This window comes from Sinocyclocheilus rhinocerous, unplaced genomic scaffold (assembly GCF_001515625.1).
Source record: "Sinocyclocheilus rhinocerous isolate Xijiao unplaced genomic scaffold, SAMN03320098_v1.1 scaffold919, whole genome shotgun sequence".
In the NCBI taxonomy this organism is placed as follows: Eukaryota; Metazoa; Chordata; class Actinopteri; order Cypriniformes; family Cyprinidae; genus Sinocyclocheilus; species Sinocyclocheilus rhinocerous.
In genome coordinates this window covers 2,061,837-2,082,886 of record NW_015637585.1, presented here as the reverse complement: position 1 = coordinate 2,082,886, position 21,050 = coordinate 2,061,837, and the positions used below count along the sequence as shown (strand labels likewise).

The following is a 21,050-nucleotide window of genomic DNA, read 5'->3' as shown; positions in this document are numbered from 1 at the left end:
AAAATATGCTTGCTCTACATTATCCAGTATGTTGATCGAGACAACGGCTGTCTAATATTAATAAAATATTTATTTTTAATTTTTATATGAATATTCTTTGACAAAAATAATTTGGATTTTAATTTAAATATTGTAAAATTATTTTATTTTTGCTCACGTTTTTATTTGAAAACGCCTGAATGATTAACTACATTAGTTCCTTTAGTCTTTTGCACTCAAAAAAAAAAAAATGCTTCACTTTCATGAATAATATACGTTTTTAAGCTTTTTTAGGATGGAAATCTCTACACTGACAGACTCGCAGAAAATATGGGCCTTGCTTTTTTTTTCTAAAGACCCCACCCACCCAAGCTATTTCCCCTTTTCACAAAATTCTAACACACGCTGAACTCAACGAGAGCCGCCGGCTCTGGACTCAACGTCAAATAGCTTTACACTCAACCAATCACAATCAACAGAATTTGGCAACCTACATCCCAGTGGCCAATCATATGTTCTACAGTCTGTCATGTGACACAAACCCCCGCCCATTTGTGGGGTCATTGAGAGCGCGAGTTGAACTACAACGATTCAGCGGTGACCGGCGCAGATCCAAGCAGCTGGAGGACCCGGAGAGATTTCTGAAGCGATTCGAATGCTCCTTACGTGGACTGGCTTCCTTTATATCTTCTTAAGATTTTAAAGACGGTATGTAAGCCTTCACTTTGCTCTCACAATGCACAGGTTGCAGATTTTGTTTATAAAATCGAGGTAAAAGCTGGTGGCAGCTGCGCATGAAATAGGAACTGTCACCAATAACTTATTCATAAAAGTGCTTTATCTGCAGGTTGAGCGATAAATTTCCGTCAGACTTTTTAAAAATATATTTAGATGTTTCATGTAGCCTATTGAATGTATTTATCAGAGTAAATTTATCTCTATTAGAAATGACTACATAATTAATAGCCTATAAAAGTTAAATATATCCGATTGCAAGAAGCTAATATTGCAACATGATATAGCTACAGATATAAAGATCTTTATCAGCCACTTTTTACCTCTCAGGGTGTAACATCAAAACCACAACTGGGGTTATCCTTGACCCTTACTTAATTATATACGCCCGTTTTCTTTATATGTTTATTATTATTATTGGTTGCAGATTTTGTTTATAAAATCGAGGTAAAAGCTGGTGGCAGCTGCGCATGAAATAGGAACTGTCACCAATAACTTATTCATAAAAGTGCTTTATCTGCAGGTTGAGCGATAAATTTCCGTCAGACTTTTTAAAAATATATTTAGATGTTTCATGTAGCCTATTGAATGTATTTATCAGAGTAAATTTATCTCCATTAGAAATGACTACATAATTAATAGCCTATAAAAGTTAAATATATCCGATTGCAACAAGCTAATATTGCAACATGATATAGCTACAGATATAAAGATCTTTATCAAAGATCTTTAAAAGCCACTTTTTACCTCTCAGGGTGTAACATCAAAACCACAACTGGGGTTATCCTTGACCCTTACTTAATTATATATGACCGTTTTCTTTATATGTTTATTATTATTATTTTGCTACACCAAAACCTCTGGAATAGCCTATTTATGGAATACTTTTATTGCAATAACGTCATCTCACTACATCACTAAAAAATATAAAATTGAAAATAAATATATTCATGTTTTGAAATAAGAAGAAATATTAAGATATTTTTTTTTCTTTTGTGATTTAATAATTCATGCAATTCATACAAGGGTTAAATCTGTAAAGTACAAAGATTATTAGAGTATGTTTTACAAAAAAGCTATTTCAGTCTTTCTACTTCAAAATGTCAAGTTTAATTTGATGTTACTTGCCATTTCTTTGTAATTCATTGTGAAATTTACTAGCAATTTCTGAGTGAAAATTGGTTCTGCACCAATTTCATTTTAAGGAGACGCTGGGAATTGTTGTAAGTAACACATTTTGTTTCAACAAGTTTAACTCGCTGATTTTTGTGCTATGTATGTATTAACTTTGATATAGTATTCCTAAATTTGTCTGCTACAAATTAAAGCAGTTTAGATATGTACAGCTTACCCTAAATGAATGTCAAATACAAAGAGTGCTATTGTTGCAGTTCTCCCTGAGTGAGCTTCAACTGAAAACACAGATGTTTTAAATTATGTGCATTCATTTATTGTGGTAATCAAATTTCTTAATTGTAAACCTTTTCATTTTTCAAGTGGTAAGCATATTAAAACCATTTTGATTAAAAATGCAAATAAAATGGGAAACAGATGTAGGTGTATACACTGTCCCATTTTCAGCAATATTTGTGGCTCCAGTAGATGTAAATTGGAAAGTATTACAACCCTCCCCGTCTGCTCAGAGATGCTATTTCTAGTTTTCTAAACGTGTAGATGAAAACTCGCTCCAGATCACCTGGATTTCACCTCTTGTGTTTGACTGCTTTCCATTGTCGGTCTGATCACAGACGGTGGTGTGAGTCATCTCAGCGCCCAGACTCTCATCTTCACTGCTGCATCATTCGATTAAATCAGTAAACTGATGCTTGTATGTGGGCTGAAGATTAACTTGGCTTAGTGACAAGTTAAATGTGCATGATTACCTTTAATCTGGGTTTCAGTTTCGTTGTTCTCTGCAGTTTTTTCTACAGTAAATGCTACTTATTAACTACAACAGTTGATGTGTTTTGTGTAGACCAGTCACTGTTTAAAAGAAAAAGTAGATTATGTGCAGAAAAAACTGAATCGAGTTGATGACTAAAATCCGTCTGGTGTTGTTGACAGGATCCAGATGTGTCTAATTGCAATATATGAAATCTGTTTGTTGCCGTTCCTGTCTGCAGTGAGATAAAGTAAGGTCATGGAAAGCCGCAACAGACCGAGAGAGACGACTGTTAAATATATTACAGGCTGTGTGATTATATCTGTACCGGAAAGTGAACCCCCTCCACAGCCACACATACACACACTTTCTCCACCTTCTTTGTCTGTCTCCCTGGTTTATCTCCACCTACTGCCACCCTCAGAGACACCTGAACACAGACATAATGATCAACAGCAATGGGCGTCTGGAGAGAACACCCCCACCTCTCTTTCTCCGTCTCGCTCTCTCTCTCTCTTACACAAAGCAAACAGGCCCAAACAGCGTCAGAAAGGGCTTCTATTCTTTTATGAATAGGGGACACACAGTGATGATAAGCCACATAAATCTGATGTTTTTAACGTCAGGTATATCTGCAGGGTAAGATACACTGGCCTCAGAAAGTATTTGAACATTTAATTATGTCATTGTATGAATGTCATTGAATTAAAAAAAAACTAAATGTCAAGCATGGTTATTTTAATTAATATATTTTAAATAACACTGCTTAAGCACACTTATGCAAGCAAAACCTTTCGGAGAAAGATGATGTTTGAGCTTTAGATTGGTAAAGAATAAATACGGTTTAAATTTAGGACACAAATATTTGGACATTAGAGTTTATGGATGTGAGATGTTAAAAGTAATTGAGAAAATATTTCTGAAAAGTAAAATTAGTTTTGAAGGAAACCTAATTTGGTTGCAAATGCCACTTGGTTCATAAAAAAAGGACCATTTTAGTTTTATAAGAACTTTTTTAAGAATTCATTTTCAATTTCATGTTCATTTTTAACAAACCCTAATGAAATACACAGCCATAATGCCTGCTCTGAATTCCTTGTCTTCTCGTTATTTTATCAATTACATTACATAAATACTATGTTCGAACTAAACACGTTATATTTTTCTGGCATTATACCTTTCTCAGACTGCTTGCTATGACTTCTTGCTCTCTGAAAATACAAGGGAAGCATATTTTTGGTTTTATGTTAAGTGGCTCCTACATACTGCTTTGTGTTGAGCTACAAGTCTTAACATTTCTTTAAACTGGCTGCATATTTGTGGAATTGTAGGTTTGGAAGTTCAGAATGCTGTCTTGTACAATACATAAGATTAAAGTACGTCTCAAACACATACAATATCATTAAAAAGTTTGTTTTTTGAAAGAAATTACTAGCTACTTCCATTCAGCAAGGATGCATTAAATTGATCAAAAAATGTATTAAATTTTAAATAAATACTGTCTTTTTGAACTATCTATTCATCAGAGAATCTTGAAAAATGTATCACTTTTATCACACAAATATTAAGCAGCATAACTGGTTTCAGTATTGATAATAAGAAATGTTACATGAGGACCAAATCAGCATATTAGAATGTTTTTAAGAATCATGTGACACTGAAGACTGATGGAAATTCAGCTTCGCCATCACAGGAGATTACATTTTAAAATATATTAAAATAGATCACAGTGATTTTACATTGTAATAATTATTTGCAATATTACTGTTTTTACTGTATTTTTGATCAAATAAATGCAGCCTTGGTAAGCTTCTTTCAAAAATGTAATGTTTCAAAAACTTTAAAAATCTCACCAAACCCAAATGTTTGAACATGTAGTGTACAAATGTATTTTAGTTTGAGCCCATTTTGGTGTATAGTGCAAGATGTCTCACAAAACAGTATCTCCGTAGAGCAAAAATGCACACAACAAAGGACGCTACAATCCAAATAATGAGCGACAGTTTTGTGCTGTCCAGAGGATAATTTATCGGGTGTGTGATTTTTACTTTTACCAATATTATAAGACCAAAAGTTTCAACACAACTCTTTTAAAATGTCCCAGAAATCCACGGCCCCTTGCAGGAGGTAAGCACATCGACTGCATTTCAAGTGAAAACTGAAAGAAGTAGTTTTGTTCAAAGGTGTGTGGTATTCAGCAGCATAAATGTGGGCATTCATTGTGAACAGTGAAAAGCAGTCACCATTCAACAATGATTTTCACACACACAGAAGTCAAGGCAGCTCTAAAATCCGGAGAATGCTTGGGGTGTCTTGAGGGAAGCCACGCCCATTCCAAGTCTCAACAAAATCCACACACACACATACAGATAACATACCTTAATGTGTGGTTGTGGCGTTTTGGGAAAAATATTCCAGAATGGGCTTCGCTTCAAAGAGATGTTCATCCATTCTGTCTGAGGAACTAAAATGAACAGAAACACCTCAGGGGGAATATGACACCAGCTGCTTTTGTTCTAACGCATTTCTGCGTGCGCTTGAGCGTGTGCGCGCCGCTCACATATGTAGAGGCTTCGCTATTTCCAGGGCTGGGGATGTGGCATCCACACTGTAATCTTTTGAGTGGAGAGGATGTTGAGATGGATTAGTGAAGCCCCAGCGTGCTGCGTGTGTCATTACCGTGGATAGATCAGCACAGTGAGGTTAATGAGCCAATCTGCATAAACTTTGTCCCCATCTGGAGCGTTTGGGTGGTGTGGGGCAATGCGTTACCAGCGTTCCTGCATCTACATCACCAACAACCCTTAACCGTAGCAAATGATTTATGCTAACGATCTTTCTACTCTTCACTGAAAACTTACAACACAAGCTCAGGCTCCCTGGAGCATGACTGCGGTTGGTTGGTAAAAATCGCACTAAAACGGCATGGTTTCGGCTGCAGTGACACATTTATATACAGTTAAAATATGGGATATTGTGTACAATTTCCACTACCTGCTGCTCAGTCATAGTGTGTGATTGTATACTTTATGTATTTTTTTTAGATGAGTTTGATGTTAAAATACCATCTCTTATAACAGTTTAATGTTTAGAGACAACTAAGCTGTTCGAAAGTTGATTTTCTGGACGTGCGCTTGAGCGTGTGCGCGCCGCTCACATATGTAGAGGCTTCGCTATTTCCAGGGCTGGGGATGTGGCATCCACACTGTAATCTTTTGAGTGGAGAGGATGTTGAGATGGATTAGTGAAGCCCCAGCGTGCTGCGTGTGTCATTACCGTGGATAGATCAGCACAGTGAGGTTAATGAGCCAATCTGCATAAACTTTGTCCCCATCTGGAGCGTTTGGGTGGTGTGGGGCAATGCGTTACCAGCGTTCCTGCATCTACATCACCAACAACCCTTAACCGTAGCAAATGATTTATGCTAACGATCTTTCTACTCTTCACTGAAAACTTACAACACAAACTCAGGCTCCCTGGAGCATGACTGCGGTTGGTTGGTAAAAATCGCACTAAAACGGCATGGTTTCGGCTGCAGTGACACATTTATATACAGTTAAAATATGGGATATTGTGTACAATTTCCACTATCTGCTGCTCAGTCATAGTGTGTGATTGTATATATGTATTTTTTTTAAATGAGTTTGATGTTAAAATACCATCTCTTATACCAGTTTAATGTTCAGAGACAACTAAGCTGTTCGAAAGTTGATTTTCTGGAAAACTGTAAATAGCCTGTGTCTCTGTGTGCTTTCAAAAGGCTTTGTTTTTGAGTAACAACATTGGCTCAGTCAATGGCACGATTTTAAGGTGGGACTATCTGTTTGGCTGAACAGTGGATGGGAGGAAACTTTCCATGAATGGAAACCGTCATTTTTGCAATTCCTTTTAGTGTCACTAGTGGTGTAGAAATTACAAACAGTCGCTTTAATTGGAATTAAAGTAGCCATCATGGAATTTGAGTGGAACGTATTCGAACCTAACTTGCTGCCTTTGAAAGACTTGTAGAAAGAGCTGGACTGGGGTGTGTTTAAGACTGTGAGTAAGAATTAAATATATCAGCTATAGGTTGTAATATGAGTTTGATGTTAAAATACCATCTCTTATAACAGTTTAATGTTTAGAGACAACTAAGCTGTTCGAAAGTTGATTTTCTGGAAAACTGTAAATAGCCTGTGTCTCTGTTTGCTTTCAAAAGGCTTTGTTTTTGAGTAACAACATTGGCTCAGTTAATGGCACGATTTTAAGGTGGGACTATCTGTTTGGCTGAACAGTGGATGGGAGGAAACTTTCCATGAATGGAAACCGTAATTTTTGCAATTCCTTTTAGTGTCACTAGTGGTGTAGAAATTACAAACAGTCGCTTTAATTGGAATTAAAGTAGCCATCATGGAATTTGAGTGGAACGTATTCGAACCTAACTTGCTGCCTTTGAAAGACTTGTAGAAAGAGCTGGACTGGGGTGTGTTTAAGACTGTGAGTAAGAATTAAATATATCAGCTATAGGTTGTAATCTGAGTACGCTCTAAAAAATAAAGGTTCTTTGTTGGCATCAGTGGTTCTATGAAGAACCTTTAACATCCATAGATCCATTCCATTGCAAAAAAATGTTCTTTACAGTAAAAAAAAAAAAAAAATGTTCTTTTGATTTTTAAAATGTTCTTCACACTTGGTTCTTTTAAGAACTGTTCACTTTTTAAGAAGTTCTTTGGGGGACCAAAATGGTTCTTCAATGACATTCAGAGGAGCCTTTATTGTTATATGGAAAAACACAGCAATTCAAACTCAATTTCACTCCCCTACATGGGCAAAATAACTACAAATTTTATCAGTTGAGTTATGTCTGAAGACTGACTGGTGACTGTGACAGATGTGTCTGGTTTGATTATGCTTAGAAAGAAAACCAAATGTGAAAATTGATATCAAATCAAAGTTAATCAAAAAACTCAGCCAATCTGCTCAGTTCCAGTTTTGGTGTAGTTACTGCTTTTTAATTTTTTTTAATTCTAGGCAGTTTAAAAGTTGTCAGCTGTTAACGTCATCATTTTCAGCTTCCGTTCACAGGTTTTTTGTATCTGGTTTGATTATGCTTAGAAAGAAAACCAAATGTGAAAATTGATATCAAATCAAAGTTAATCAAAAAACTCAGCCAATCTGCTCAGTTCCAGTTTTGGTGTAGTTACTGCTTTTTAATTTTTTTTTAATTCTAGGCAGTTTAAAAGTTGTCAGCTGTTAACGTCATCATTTTCAGCTTCCGTTCACAGGTTTTTTGTAGTGTAGTGTTGAAAATTCAGTGACATTTCTACTGACAAGTGACGTTCTGCTTTCGCACATGGTGGCTGGAGATATACTGCGCAAGGCTTTATAGTTTGGGAAATGTAGGCAGTAATTGTAAGTGTGCATTTTCACAAATGAGCTCTTAAGATCTTGAATTGTCTCAAAAACATACACAATCAGTCTTTAAAGAAATTTTTTTTAAGGCTTAATTATGCATAATTTATCTTTGATAGTTCTTTTCCCCAAAACCCCTGGGAAAAATGTTTAATCAAAGACCATTTTTGATACAAACTCACATTCATACACCAAATTTCTCCTAAGAGCTGCATTAAAGAAACATGTGAAACTGATCGATTTTCATTGGAAACAAATTAAAGGCCATTGTAAACACTGTCTTGAGAACATTTTCTAAAGATGCTGACTGTAGAATGTGCCATGTGTTTATGACTGAGGATTTATCCACAGACATCTTACACAGCAGTTTCCTAAAAGAACACCTCTGCATTAGGAAATTAAGAAAAAACATAAATTCCAGCAAAGAAATGCAATAGATTAAAAAAATAAAAACATCCAAATGGCTAAAAATAAAACCGCAAGATTTCTTTTTATATCTATTTGCATGAAACCTCTGTATTGTTGGCTGTAATCTGTGATCTGCAGACTCAGTAAGTTGGAACCTTTTGAAGAGCAACTATACACATGCAGTTAAAAAACCCTGTGTTCTACTGAGCGTCTATGGCATAAACAGAAAGCAACGATTCCTCTTTTCTTTTTTATCACTTCCAAAAGACAACCACCCAGCTAGTCTAAACCATTAGAATATTTCGTTTTCCCCCCTCTCATTACAACATAATGCTGTAAACCCCACTGGGCACAGTGTGGGACCCTACTGCTGTAGGATGCACAAGCAATGAGCCGTTCATTTCTCTTATTTCATTTCTCTTCTTTCTCTCCATTTCTTTTTTTACTTGTTACCCCTCTCTGTGTGACAAATGAGTGAGGACTGTTAGAGAGTTTAATTCATTTTGATTATGTCAAGGAAAACGAAAAAGAGGCTGTTTTGTTCATTTAATCTGCTTAGAGACGAAATGACGGAACTGAATATTTAGTTACGTTCGTTTTTTTGTTAATGACTGTGGTGTGGTTTGCTGATTTTTTTCACTTAAATTTTTAACATTTTCCCCCAAACGTAGTAAAGAGAAAAACATATTTTACAACCTTTCCACATAAAGAGAACCAGCTTGTTTAAATAGGAATGACATTCCACTTGTATTGTATACTGTATATAATGTAAGTGCTCAAGTCGTTTTTACATGATCACATAAAACCTGCCAGGGCTGAGTCTTAGTTCAAACCAAGGTTTTGGCATACAGTGAATTTTCTTTCTTTTTTTCTTTTTTTTCCTCATTAAAGCATGCTCTTTTCATAGACTTCTCAATTTGTCTTCAGTAAAAGCCACCAATTTGTCTTGTTTCAGCAGACGCCAAAGCAGATGCTGCTTTTAGCACAAAAAACGACATAATGACTCAAATTTTGGGGCTCTTACAGTAGAGCGCACTCATACTCAGACTCCCCTGCAGTTTTGAAAGGATGAAAAAATGTGGTAGGATACATTTAACTTTCTTAACATGACTTAAATTTTTTTATTGACTGTATTTATAATTTTTTAAATTAGCCTCAGCCTGAAGGGCCATCGACTAACTATATAATGATTAGTGGTGCAACGGATCACAAAACTCACGGTTCGGATCATATTACGGATTTTGAGTCATGGATCGGATTTTTCGGATCAGCAAAAAACAAAAAAAACAATTAGTGAAAGCTTACTTTAAGTACTTCTATACCACAGCAAAAACTACTAGCTTAACTAATAAAGTTAGTAATAAAACAAGAACAATTACACAAATTACAAGCATAGATGAATACAACAAAAAAACAGTTGCAAATAAAGACAGTAGCAGTATTATCCGGGTGCAGAAATGTAATAATTAAGTGTAAAATAACACAATAGTGCTCACTGCACAAGTTAAATACAGATTAATCTTTGTTAGAGAACTTAACAGTTAATCCGCGAATCACATCCGTGCCGAACCGTTCAGCCTGATCCGTACGGATCACGGATCATCTACGATCCGTTGCACCTATAATAATGATATTGAGGAACAATATTGTTGGAATCACCATTTTTTCCAATTTTTTTCAAACGCTGCACTTGATGCATACTTATGGTCTATAGTGTACATGTTGTGTAGCATGTCGTATTTTATGGTTCAGAAGAGCTTATGAGCACCCCATGTGGCCATGTTGACTACTAACCAGTATCACCAAAGTGTGGACTTTGAGAAGGACCTGGTGCCATTTGGGACAGGACCATCAGGCAATAGTCAAAGAATATCAGTAACATTAATTTTAACTATAGTACTTGGCTCTCAAATGTTTGTGAAAGTTTGTTAAAAGAATACAATTTATTTGTGTACCATTGTTCATGAGTACATCATAGTCTGCATTTTTCCATCTCTGAAAAGGCCAGAAATTTCGTACGTTTTAATTTGTACTGTTATATTGGATGCTTGATTCTCAGTGTTTCCCAGAGCGGACAAGAAACACTTATTGTTTGATATTGAGATTCTGATGAGGTTTTAATGGCAGCCTCATGGAAAACCCTTCTATTAGACATGTGCATTTCTTCATATGTCCATATGGAGACGGCATGAACAGGAAATGGCATGCATTCCTTTTGTCCGATTCAAAAATAAACTCCAGTGTGCACTTCCTGCAGAGGCGTTGAGAAGAGAGAAAAGAGGTGAAGAGGGAAAAGAACAGAAGCAGAGGAAATAAAGAGTGTAGTGTTAAACTTAAATGGGCTCCGTTACACTCAAGGGTCTCCGCTGTGATTCGATGAATCCTCGTGTGGTGGTGTTGGCTTGTAAATCACACACCATGTTTCCTTCTTTTGTGAGGAAGATTAAAGCTCTTTGTGTTACCACATACATCCCTGCAGTTCTGCACTTCCTGTCAGCAAGACATGTGATTGTTTGAACAGTGTGTGAGGTTGCCATTTGTCATAGGCATTGTGAATTTTTGCGACAGCCCTGCTTCCACCTTCTGCTGCCTTCTGGAAAGTTCACCTGAGGCTGTGTGAGACATGTCCTGGCATGAGGTCGTTTATTGAATATTCATTGTTTACAGAGACTAATGGTACAAAGACTGAAAAAGTGCTTCAGATTTAATATATCAGTAATGATTATTCACTAGCTGGATAAGCTTACAAACCTTTTTGTTAAATTCTGTTGCCTGCTTTGTTTATCGAGCTTTAAGACATGATTTTGATATTGGTACTTTTTTTGCAATTTAATTTGTGTCCTATATGGAGAAAAAATTTGCATTGTGTTTACAGTGTAAGATAATTATGGCTATATTAATAATGTTTTTGCTGATTACATAAAATTAGGCAACATCTTAACATAATTTCTCTGGTTTAAAGTTTGATTCATCTCTATGAATCAGTTTAAACAGTCTTTTTCAGATAATGCAAATGAAACGGTGAATCAAAGATTTTCATGAAAGTCCCACCAGATATGTTTCATATATTTAAATGTTTTTTGTAAAAAAAAATATGCAGGTAAATATTGCTGCTTACTATTATTTGCTGTATTGATGCATATAATTCAATGCTGTTTTTGTTAAATAAAACCTAATGAAATAATACATAATTTAAATACAATAAAATATAAATATTAGAGAAAAATGTTGCAACTTGCTGAAATAATTTTAAGCTATAATAATACTAAAACTAAAACTGAAATGATTAAAAAAGGCATAGGCATAAGGCATAAAAAATTACTGAAATTTAAAACTGAAAATATTAAAATATTATTATAAAAAATATCAATAAATATGATAACAGAATATAAATAATACAGAAATATCACTGATATAAATAAAAAATATTATCTTTCTTCCGCTAGTTAACGGCTATGTGGACAACCAGCCTTTATTATTTTTAACTTTTTTTTTATATATATTTTGAATGTATTTGGCTTATAGGGTTAAAAAAGTTCATAAACAACAAATGTATAAATAGGGTTAGGTTAGGGTTAGGGATATATTTTGAATATCATGAGATTTAAAAATATCGAGGTTTTTTTTTTTTTTTTTTTTGCACAGCCCTAATTATGAGTGTATGTTTTACGAGGTTCTTTCAGGCCAGGCTGTCTTGTATCAGTCATATGGTTTTCTGCAGTACTCTGTAATCCAGGGCTTCATCTTTTGTGGATGTGGCTCTGGTGCCCGACGGTCTGTCCCCGTCCTTTTGTTTAAGCCAACCATAGCTGTGCACTTTCTCTTTAATGACCATATTGTCTGGCAGGGATGCCATGTGATTTTCCTTTTACTGTGTTTCAGCTGCTCGGGGGCCAAGAAGTTCGAGCATGATCATGTAAGAGTGTGACTTTTGTGTGTTTTTCAGAGGCTGTGCAGGACAGTAGAAGCCGTTGAAGTTTGAATGTGGGTATGCGCTCTCCCTCTCACCCACGCTCTGTCTCCAGAAGCTGCAGGGGTTTGGCTGAGTTGGCAAAAATGCGTCGCGACGCAGGAACAGAAATAAACTGTCGGCCTTCAAGAACTCCCAACGCACGCACATCTTGTCCTCATTGGACCTCCAAGTAAGAGCTGTGAGGATAAAATACTACAGTGTTGAATAAGAAAAACAGTAAAATGATGGACTTTCCAAAAGCTGACATTCTGTAGATATATTTTACATAAATGACTGGGTTTTGGCTCCCGGCCCTTCATATAAGGGATTTATTGGAGTTTGCGTGTTCCAAGAAAAACAAAGCTATGTTGCATATAAGGGCTCCATACATCCTCACGCAAACCCTGACCGTAACTTTATTTAAAAATGACTATATAATGGCTTTCCATGTGTAAGTTACATCAGTGGAACAGCCTCTAATAAGCCGTGAATCAAAAATGAGAGAAGCGGGAACGATGAAATCCATTTCTATACCAAAAAAGCAAGGTTAAAGCTGTTCTCTCAACACACACGGAGACATCACATCTGCAGGGCTTTGGTTTCTTTGACTGACATCAGGTTTATTTTCTTTAATACGCTCATACACATTCTTGCATGTCCATTCCCACAGATTTATGCCCTTTTAATGTAGTTGCCGCTATGTGAGGGAGGCAGAGTGAAAGCTTTATGTCTGTCTGCTGTGATCCGTGGCATAAACAGTCTCACTGTCCTCGGGAACCCCGCCACTCCTACAGGCTTTAGAAAAAGGGGCATTCAGGGTGAAAGGAAGGGGCAGCGTTTTGATGTGTCTTAAGTCTAACGGTTTTACATTTGGGCTGTTTGATTGATTGATGTTTTTAGGTGGGGCTGTTTAATTGGTGCTTTCAGATTGGTAGTTGGTTTTAAAGTGGGGTTGCTTAACTGTTTTGTGGTTTTCATTGGTTAATGTTTTTTTTTTAATTGGTGGTTGTATTCAAGTATACATAATTTTTTAAGTTAATACTTTTATTCAGCAAGGATGCATTAAATTGATCATATGTGACAGTAAAGACATTTATGATGTTACATAAGTTTTGTTTTAAATAAATGGTGTTCTATTGAACTTTCTATTCTTTAAAAAATCCTGAGAAAAAAAACATTCTTTAAAAAATGGTTGCCAGAAAAATATTAAGCAGAACAACTGCTTTTGACATAGATAATAATAAAAAATGTGTTTTGAGCAGAAAATCAGCATATTAGAATAATTTCCAAAGGATCATGTGACACTGAAGACAGGAGTTTTTTTTTTTTTAAATTTGATAAATGAATTACAATTGAACAGTTTTAAACTGCAATACACAGTATTACTATTTCTACTGTATTTTTGGTCAAACAAATGCATCCTTGGTGAGATGTCTTTTAAAAACTTTAAAAAAAATTCTTACTAAGCCTTTTGGTTGTTTTGTGTATGCTATTTGAATTTGCTATCATTTCTCAGTTTTGGGTACAGAAAGAAGATAAAATGCCCATGCTTTCCAATAACTTACATGTACTATAATATGAAATATTTCTTTAAATATTTGTTATTATTAATATTATTATTTTTTTGTATCTTTGCGACCACCTACAGTTAAGTGAGTGGAATTCACTGTCATAAATATACAGTATTATATTGGATAGCTTTACACATGCATTAGTCGCTGCTGTAAAGCTATTTCCTCTTTTCATGGAATTTCGGAAGTCAGTGTAGCACCAGAATGATTTTGAAACTGATGTTTCAACATGAAAACCTAAATACAGTTGCTTTAAGTTGAGGATGTTTGATTGATTGTAGAAATTAACTCTTTGCATGGTTACATTTATTAAAAGCAGGCTAGGTGATTTGGTTCAAAAACATTTGTTATGTTTGTTTGTACAGACGCCGAGAGAGGTGACACTTCTCCGGGAAAGTCAGACCTCGCGCTCGCGGGACAGCACTGGTGAAATCTTACAACTGAACCATAGCTAAGGTTTATCCAAAAAAGTTGAGACGCGGGAGCTGATGGCAGGGGGCGGTGGATATTTGTGGCGGTCAATGTGGATATTGTGGATGAGTTCTTCTGTGTCATCACGTTCTATTAGTTATACAGCTTCAGTTTCGGAACTTTCACGCTTAGTAACACATACAGCAGTTTCCTCAACACACGCTGCTGTAAAGCTATTTCCTCTTTTCATGGAATTTCGGAAGTCAGTGTAGCACCAGAATGATTTTGAAACTGATGTTTCAACATGAAAACCTAAATACAGTTGCTTTAAGTTGAGGATGTTTGATTGATTGTAGAAATTAACTCTTTGCATGGTTACATTTATTAAAAGCAGGCTAGGTGATTTGGTTCAAAAACATTTGTTATGTTTGTTTGTAAGTGTCTTCACATCCCGATAGCAATCACTAAGTTAAGTGGTCTAAATGTATTTATATGTATTTATATCATCTGTAGAAGATGTAGGACCATTAAATGTTTGTCCAATCATATCCCTTGGTACGAGGACTACGATAGGCTTTCCTACCTGCCTGACAACGTATGTGTTTGCATACCTTCGCACATCTTGTTTGTGTAGACATGATATGTCACCAGCATGTTCCATTGCGCGTTTACAGACCAAATGATTAAAGGAAGGTGTTATTATTGTAATATTATGCTCTTTGTACTGTAATGTTTTCTCTCCAGTGAATGAGACATGAGGTTCACTTGTTAGCCTCTGGTCTGCCTGAGTGCGTTCATGTGTTTTAGAGGAGGCGTGGCTTTGGAGAGTGATTTTCAGGGAGGGTGGGATCTTCAGCAGTTTCCTCAACACAGTGCAACAGTGAAAAGGGACCCCTTTCAAACAGTGTCGCGTTCCGAACGTTGTTTAAGCGACATATACCGGTATTGCGGTATTTTAAAAATTAATATCATAACAAAAATAAACACCGGTATTCGGTATGAACCGGTATACTGCCCAGCACTAGATCTTATGCTTTCAGAGCTAGCTTGCTCTTGCTAGCCTCTCTGAAATCATCTACCCTACCTTTAAGTGAGCAGATGTTTTTTTTATCCAGTGACTTACAAATAAGCCTTATAGTAGTCCTTGTAGTTTAGTTGGTAGTTTGTAAATGTACTAGTCACTAGTCTGCCTCTCACTTCTCTCTCTTGTCTCTCTGTGTTGTTGTGTGAGGGTTTTGAATGAACTCTGTGGTGATTAACAGGAAACTGAGTGTCTGAGTGGTGATTTGCCAGAGATCGAATGGGTCGTGGGTTGTCCAGCCACTGATTTTTACAATAGGAAACATTGTGCATAGGCATGTCCGACAAACATCCTTTTGTCTGCAGTGTAGAAACCAGCTGTGTGCGTGTAAATCAGTGTTTGGGTGTGTGTGTCTGCTGGGGGAGAGAGAGTCAAAGTCCCAGACGGTCTCTGAGTTCAGGTCTGTAGCAGGTGACCCGTAGAAAGCCTTTGGGCTGATAGCAGAGCCAAACTCACTCAAAGCCTGACAGCACTCTAAATGCCTCTAATGCATGCATACACACTCTCTCCTATGGCGGTTATTGGAATAATGCAACCAGTGACTTGGGGCTGCATTCCTAAAGGTTTAGGGGTCAAAGGTTAAACTGGGGTTTACCTTTTTGTGCTACAAACTAAAGCGAGCTTCAGAGGCAATGAACTCGGATAACCTGAGCACTTGAACTGTTTTCCTCAAAGTTAAATGCCTAGAATTTGACAATATGACACATTTTACTGTCTAGCTGGCACACCTGTGATTAGAAGCCCCTGAAACGGTCACACTAGCATTCAAATGTGTTCTTTTTAAAGAAATTAAATACTTTTAATGACTGAAAGTGATAGTAACAGCATTCATAATGCTACAAAACTCTTTCTATTTTAAATAAATGCTGTTCTTTTGAACTTTCCATTCAAAGAATCCTGAAAAAAAAATGCATCCTGGTTTCCACAAACATTAAGCAGCACAACTGTTTGAACACCATTAAACACCCAATCAGCATATTAGAATGATTTCTGAAGGATCACATGACACTGAAGACTGGAGTAATGGCTGATGAAAATTCAGCTTTCATTATGTCAAAATAAACCCTAAAAAGTTTGTCATGATTCCAAAGCAATACAAAATGTTTTTGTATTAGCTTGAAAGAGTTCATTTTGGGATAATGAATGCTAAACTGAGATATATAGACTAGCAGTCATTATACAAAAATATTTTTATTGCTCAGTGCCTTGATTGACCAATCAGCATTGTAATATTACTTAGGATATGATATAGAGTTAATATTACTGAAATATTACTTATAGTATATAGATTTTAAAATATATATATATTGTTTCCAAGAGCAATTCATACAATTAATTCTCTTCGTTTGAGTTGTCTTCCTGCTCTTTTCGTTGTTTCCTATCAAGGGCTGATTAGGTTAACTGGTTTTCCATCCCCCTACCTCAGTTCCAGCTTAAAAGTTGAACCTCATGGCACCTGCGGCACTGTGAGATCGTATCGCTGTGGAAACTCAGGGAAGCTTCTCTTTCATCTCATCAGACAGTCTGGCATTCCGTCATTGTCCAGCGGCGCATCTCGCCGAAACAGCCGTGCAGCTTCAAAAGAGTGCCTTGTCTTCAATGATCTTTCACAACGAGGCTGAAGCTCAGATGCAAGAATTCATAGACACAGCGAAGGCAAGAGAGATGCCGTCACAATGGAATACTTGATTCTGATTGGTCAGTCGTGACATTCTGTCGTAAAATATTTTTGTATAATGACTGATGAAAGCTTGATGCAGGGTATTTTAAGAGCTAAAACGGGGCCCCCTCCCAACCCCCCACTTCCCCCAAAATTCTGTGGAAGACCACAAGGAGACGCACTGAAAAAGGCCACATCCACGGTCCACGTTAAGATCAGACCACCACGTCTGAAAGCCATTATGGACTATATATTAGACAAATGCGTATATAGGAAGGCACATTCTTTCTCTCTCTCGCTTTGTGAAGTTGGACCACTTCATACCACCCTAAGTACTCTTAGGACAAAAATAAGGAATGTTATGGAATGTTACAAACTGCTATGAGACTGAGGGTGAGTTGAAGTGATGGTCTATTTTTAATGATAGTGTGTTGTACAAATACAGTGGGGTCTTTTAAAAATGATTTTAAAAATCATAAAAAATGTAAGATTCTGAAGTATTTCAGATTTCTGGAAGGTGGTTTGGATCAGACTTGTACAAAATAGATTGCTTGTGTTTGTCTCCTATTAAAATAGTTAAAAACTAGATTTTAATTAGATGGGACAAAAATTACGATTTTTCTGAACTTGGGTCACTAATTGGTCCACTAAAATGAATCGGGGATTCCAGCACTACATATTAATCAGTGAATCATATTTTAAAACCGAAAAAGCAAATTGATTCACTAAAATGAGCTGAGCACAATATTTATTAAAAATACCACAAAAAAAGAGAAAAGAATAGACTTAAATTTGATAGGCCAAAAACTGTCAAAACACCTGTGTAAACATAACTTGAGCCATTAATCGACTCACTTATATGAATCAGACAACCTTAGCACTATTTAGCAATCAGTAAATCATTTTTTTAAACAGAATAATCAAATTGATTAACTAAAATGAATTGATCTACCCCAGCATCATATCTATTAGAAATGTTTACAAAACTAAAGATTGGAATTGGATAGGGCAGAATTTTTTAGGACCATAACTTGGCTCACTAATTGATTCGCTAAAATGAATCGGACATCCAGCACTACATAATTACTGGTGAATCATCTTTTTAAACGGAATAAGCTAATTGATTCACTAAAATGATACACTGACCAAGTGTATTCTGGGTATAAAAGACTGAGAAAGGCAAGGATCTTCATGAACAACCTGAGTGATAATGATGTTGTATGGAACACTTTAATGGCATGGCTTGCATTATATGTGTTTGCATGCTACTGTATATTCTATATTATTGGGTACTCTCCGATCACACAAATGTATGAAATTCATACAAATATCCTGCTAAATAACTGATAATATCCAAAAACTGCATGAGAACACCACCAGAGCAATGTTTTGGCGATGCAATATAAACTATTTGGGGTAGTATAAAGCCTGTATGTGTTCTGTCTCGTGATAATGTAATGCTGAGTATCTGGATTCACAGGGGACCCCTGTACACACACATCCACTCTACCCACAATCCCCCTGGATTATCACATCCCTCCCTCACACCACTGTTGCCATAGGAAACCCTTTCACCCCCCATGGTCGTCTGAAGAGGTGGTGCTGTGTGTGTGAATTCATCGTCCATTGTGTTCAAAATGGTAGAGCGATTTGGTTGAAGAGTTTGGTTTTAGTGCAAATCAGATCACCGCCTTTTGTCTGAAAAGAAAGAGTGTGTGTGTGTGAGAGGTAGACTAATATTTGTTTGAAATAAAGAAAATAATGAAATTATAAAGGAATGCCATCTGCAATGATATGCTTTCCAGAACATGACTTTTTATTCTTTTATGATGAGATTTATTTGACTTGCAGAGCATTTTCTTTATGGATTTTGGTTTTGTGTAGGAAGGTCCGCTACAACAGTTGTTCCTCTGGAGTTTAATTAGGATTTTAGAGCCATACGAATATGATTGCACATTTATATTCTATTTATTATTTTTGACAGAAGCTTACTCTTGTCCAGTTTTTAGGGGTGGCTTTTATTAGGGCAAGGTGCAACAAACAAATAATCAATAAATAAATAGTCTGTAATATTGTCTGTAATATTGTGAAATGTTATTACAATTTAAAACAACTGCCTTATATTTTAATATATTTTAAAGTCTAATTTATTCCTGAGATGAGGAATTTTCAGCAGCCGTTACTCTGGTTTTCAATGTCACATGATCCTTCAAAAAAAAAAAATATATATATATATATAATTATTAATTAGCTGATTTGGCTCAAGTAATAAATCTTATTATCAATGTTAACAAGTTGTGCAGCGTAATATTTTTTATTTTATTATTTTATTTTATTTTATTATTTTACTTTACTTTACTTTTACTATTTTATTTTATTATTTTATTTTATTTTATTATTTTACTTTACTTTACTTTTACTATTTTATTTTATTATTTTATTTTATTTTATTATTTTACTTTACTTTACTTTTACTATTTTATTTTATTATTTTATTTTATTTTATGTTATTTTACACGAGTTATCCTGGAGCCACCACTTGTTTTTGTCTCGAGTAACAGCTAATGTTCTTTGTTAATGTGTCTAGCTTTTTAATCAAATAGCTTTTCTAATTTTGAATTCCTTACTCATATTCTCATTTGATCTTTTAGCAGACACTCGGCTCAGCACGGTGACGGTTCTTCTTGAAGGTTCTGAGGACGCAGAAGCCCAAGTGACAAGGTCTGAATGAAATATTTTGGTCTTTCCCACCCTCTTGCTGGTCTTGTTGAACATTCAACGCTGTCGGTGAGTTTTTGACATTGAAAACCATCGACCGTTGATTGTGCCCTGAGGCCACGCCCTCTTCAACCAGGACACGCCCATCTCTATAAATGAGTTCATTTCTACAGGTCATAATCAACATTCATTGCTGTCGGTGGGTTTAGTTTTGTAACAGCTCTCTGAACAATGAATGTAACTATGGCCCAGATTCCAGCCTGTCATGCCAGCATACATCACACTCTGCGCCAGAACAGTGGAGATCAGCTTTTCTATTCCTTTCTTCTCCCGCTCTCATCCTCACGGATCTGGAGTTCTTCAAGGAAGACGCAAATAGAAGCAGCCGCGTTGACTGCTTCCTCCTGCATCTAATTGGTGGTTGTGTATACGTGTGTGTGTGGAGCGGATAGAAGGAAATGGAGGATGAATGTGTAATCATTTAGATGTTCTTCTCATTTGGCTGTTTTGTCTCTCAAATTATATACTGTGTTCACTGCAGCCTGAAATGAGCCTAAAATGGCACTTGCTGCTGAATACTGTGTCCTCTCTGTCAGCTGTGTGTCTGTTTGGTGTTAGCCGGCGTTTGTGCAACTTTTTAGCCTATGTACATGAGATACGTAGCGTATGTATGTGTCTCCGTCGCAGACATCAAAGAAAAAACTTCAGTCTTACAATCTCCAGATACCAAAACACAACAACACAGTCATTGTCTATTCCCGTCTCCTTCTGTCTCTTTCTTTGACTACCTTTCATTCTTCCATGTTCTCAGTGGAACATTATCTGAATAAAATGTCTGCATAATAAAATCTCAGTGGGGCATTGCGTGTCTGTCCTGATTTTGAGTGTTTGTTGTCTTGTTGTGGAGAAGAATCTCTTTTTAAAACCAGTGCTTGAACACGACTAACAGCAGGGAGCTGGCATGCGAAATATGATTTTACCAAAGTACAACATTTCTGTCAACACCAAGAACCATATCATCAGCCAAGCATATATCTAAACTCTGAAAAGTGGGTGAGGTTAATGCAACAAATCTTATCAGCTTGGCTCATGAATATTAATCAGGTGACATAATGTCTGTCCAATGGAGAGCAGTGGGTGGGATCTAGAAGTGGAAATTCCATACATTTTCTCCATAGGGGAACTGATTTTAAACAATAACTTAAACTTTCAAAAAACATACGTACTTTGAGCACTGATATTATTAATTGATGGTATATGAT

At 36.1% G+C, this 21,050-nt stretch overlaps 1 long non-coding RNA gene across 1 annotated transcript; it reads left to right on the top strand.

Moving 5' to 3' along the window:
- The first annotated feature begins 618 nt into the window (after positions 1 to 618).
- On the top strand, positions 619 to 20,642 carry LOC107749176 (uncharacterized). Its single transcript, XR_001640996.1, has 3 exons — positions 619 to 687; positions 12,342 to 12,537; positions 19,722 to 20,642. It is a non-coding gene; the product is annotated as an uncharacterized LOC107749176 (long non-coding RNA).
- The last annotated feature ends 408 nt before the right edge of the window (positions 20,643 to 21,050 follow it).